This window comes from Coffea eugenioides, chromosome 11 (assembly GCF_003713205.1).
Source record: "Coffea eugenioides isolate CCC68of chromosome 11, Ceug_1.0, whole genome shotgun sequence".
NCBI classification, from domain to species: domain Eukaryota; kingdom Viridiplantae; phylum Streptophyta; class Magnoliopsida; order Gentianales; family Rubiaceae; genus Coffea; species Coffea eugenioides.
Window position 1 is genome coordinate 29,117,490 of NC_040045.1, and position 3,268 is coordinate 29,120,757.

Below are 3,268 nucleotides of genomic sequence, written 5' to 3' on the forward strand. Positions count from 1 at the left end.
GACATTTCCACTTTTTTTTCTATTAGAACAACAACAAATGTGAGAAAGAGTGAACTTTTTCGTAGGTAATTAAATATTCATCAAAGAAATCAACTTCAAGCCTCAAACAAGTGAGTATCTTATAGTTAATAATTTTCCTTAAGATTTGTAGGATTTTCCTATTATAGTATATTTTCATATATCATACAAGCGCATGTCTTTTATTTTTTCGAATTATGGAAAATTTATGTTGGAGTAGGAAATTTTCTTTGGTTAATCATGTATAGGGTTGGGGATTTATCATTGGTGAATTTATAACAGATTATTAAAAAAATTTCAATTTTAAGGCTTTCAGGCTAATTATTGAGAAATCAAAGCTGAGGGCCATAGCTATGAAAAAGAATGAGTGTGTGTGTGTGTGAGAGAGAGAGAGAGAGAGAGAGTGACAACCCCGCCTCCCCCTAGGGCGAACCCAAGGGTTTGGCAGACAGTCTGCCCAACTATCGCTGAGATTTACTCACTAGCGTTCTTAAAAATGGTAATTCACGCCTCCAAATTAACATAGAAGGTTCCCAAATCAACCATAGTTAAACTTTATTTACAAGCGAAAAGTGAAACGTAGCTTTACATTGTCAAATATACCAAATATATTCGATCCATAAAAGTATAAGTAAAAGAAACTTATACACGCTAGTTCACACTTACTTGCTCTAGCCTCCACTCCTGTAAGGAAAACAAATTAATGGGATGATCTAAAAGTTCAGTGAGGTTCCCAAACAAGCAACCAAGTAGACAAAACACGAAAATATTTACATTTAGTACTTTTCACATTTGGCACAGTAATAAGCAGTCATTCAAGAATCAATCATTCATTCATTGAAAGGATACATACTCACTTGGAGCTTCATCTACCTATATAGTAAAAGCACGAATGAGTTTTGGCAAAAGAGTGGTCGTCTGCTGATGTGACAAACTGTCATTGGTTAAAATGTGGTCGTCCTCCTCATGCCAAAATCACGTGCCCAACTAGAGAAATATTGGAGGGTTTTCTTTCTTTCTGACGTATTCTGCCGAGGATGGGACTAGCGCATGGCTCGATACATCACAATTTAGAAGGGTTCTCTTTCTCCCTTGTTCATCGCTGTTCTCCTCTCTCTCTTTCGTCTGATTGGGTTTTAGTCCCTTGGTTTACCCCTCCGATTTTTCATTTACACGAACTCTCTTTTCTATATGTGTTTGTTCTTTATCCACTGGATCCAATCTAAGACGTGCAGTAGCAGAGAAAATCACATCAATTGAAGGTTGGTTAGTGGCTCGAGGATTACTACCATCAAATTCTTATCTTTTTTCTCCTCTGATTTCTGTACGATTGGGACTAGGGCTTGGTAAACACTCTCCGTCCCTATCACTTAGTTTCTTCTCTTATCAAACTCACCAGCGGACCAACATTTCTTCCATACCTCTCCGATTTTCCCCGTATTGTTTTCTCTAAAAATTAAGGTCAACAACAGCCACAGATGACCTTCAATTTTCTGACTTTTGTTTATGATCTTTTTAGATGAGATGAGCTACAAATAACTTGTAGATTTACTCAACTTTTCTCTGTTCTTCCAATGGTCTTTATTTGCTTAATAATTAATAAAGCTTGGTTTAATATCTCTGTTACTCAATTATTTTCTTAGCGATAAGAACTTTGATCTTCTAATCTTTATATCTTAAGATTTTTTATTTTATTTTATGTCTCTTATGTTTTATTTATCCAATTTCCTAATTTTTATAGTATTATCTTTCCAGGAAAAAGATGAAAACTTTTATGGGATGCAAATGCAAGTACTTGTGGATATATTCCATCCATTTCTGTTCTGCTTTATTTATCTATTGATTTATTTGTTTATTTATTTTTTGCCGATAAAAACTTTGTCCTTTTAATTTCGGTCTCTACTCTCAAATCACTTGAAGTTTTTATTTTGTCTTTTAGTTTATTGGATTATACTATTATTTTTATAGAAAGGAAGATGAATTTATTAGGTTTTAGCTAAAAAATAGGCATGAACATCAATGGTTTCCTCTGTAAACATTTTTTCTGGTGCCGTTTGACAGAAAGTATGAGTTATAGTGGTTTCTTAAAGCATTCTAGAAGCATTTAATTCCTAAAACACCTATGCATTCTAGAGCCCCTGTTATAGAAACACTGATTGCTTCTTTTCTTGGCGCACATTCATCTGTGATTTTTCCTGTCTTTTTACTTCGTTTATATTCTCATATTACAATTTGCATTTTTACAGAGTAAGGAAGAAAAGGAAGAACAACCTCTGTGGTAAGAAACTTTTTAGCTCACAAGTTTTTTCCTCTGGTTTGTTTTTCTTTTCAATTTGTGACCTTTCCCTCTTTCCCTTTATGACAGAGGTTTTTGGAGGATGGCAAAAAATTGTGGTAAAACTCCTGCTCCTATTTTTTTCACGGTACTTTGGGCCTTTTTTTTTTTTAGATTTTAATATTCTTCTTTTAAATACTAGCTTTGAGTGAATCCTTTTACCTGTTAAAATGAAATCTGCCAAAATTATATCAAGTGCATCTGTTAAATCAGAAGTTAGATGATAAATAACATTAACTAATATGGAACAAAAGGGTCAAGGTTAAGACTTTTCACTTTCACTTTTGCAGAGAAGTTTAAAGATTTTCCGAAGAAACCTCTAAGCTGGTTCAGGAATCATTTTTTGCTCAGTTAAAAGTTGAATCCTTTTGTTCTTTTCTTGTTTTTTCACTGAATATGGGACCTGGTCTTCATGCAATTTCTATCTCTGCATCTTTTAGGACAAGTCAATATTTCTAAAGTAGTATATGTTTGAGAGTAAGATGAGAGAGATGATTGTCTACACAACAGAAGGTACTTTGCCATTGCAGTTTCTCAGGGATAAATTTTTTCCCATCAGATTTTTATCTCTGACCTTTTCTTTCTTCTTTCTTCTTTTTCTGGTATCCACTACAGGAAGAAGCAATCTTTATTTGTGGTCCAGGAATAAACAAATGGTGAAGATAGCCTTTAAATAGGTGTTTGTTCACCTTTTATTGTTGTTTTTCCTTTTTTGGGTTTTAATGATAGTATAAGTTCTAATTAATTGAGTTTCTGTTTAATTGATAGGCGAGAATATCTTAAACTAGGTGACTTTTGAATAACGAATCATTAGTTTCTTTTCATTGATTAATTTTATAGATTGATTACACTTTTGTTATTAAGAGTAAGTTTTACTTGGTAATTAATTTGTATATTTCATCTTTAACCTTTTGG

General features: G+C 33.1%; 1 long non-coding RNA gene across 1 annotated transcript; it reads left to right on the forward strand.

Annotated features, from left to right (window-relative positions):
- The first annotated feature begins 1,098 nt into the window (after positions 1-1,098).
- LOC113754362 lies at positions 1,099-3,026 on the forward strand. The gene is made up of 4 exons (XR_003465178.1): positions 1,099-1,280; positions 2,265-2,296; positions 2,384-2,412; positions 2,969-3,026. It is a non-coding gene; the product is annotated as an uncharacterized LOC113754362 (long non-coding RNA).
- The last annotated feature ends 242 nt before the right edge of the window (positions 3,027-3,268 follow it).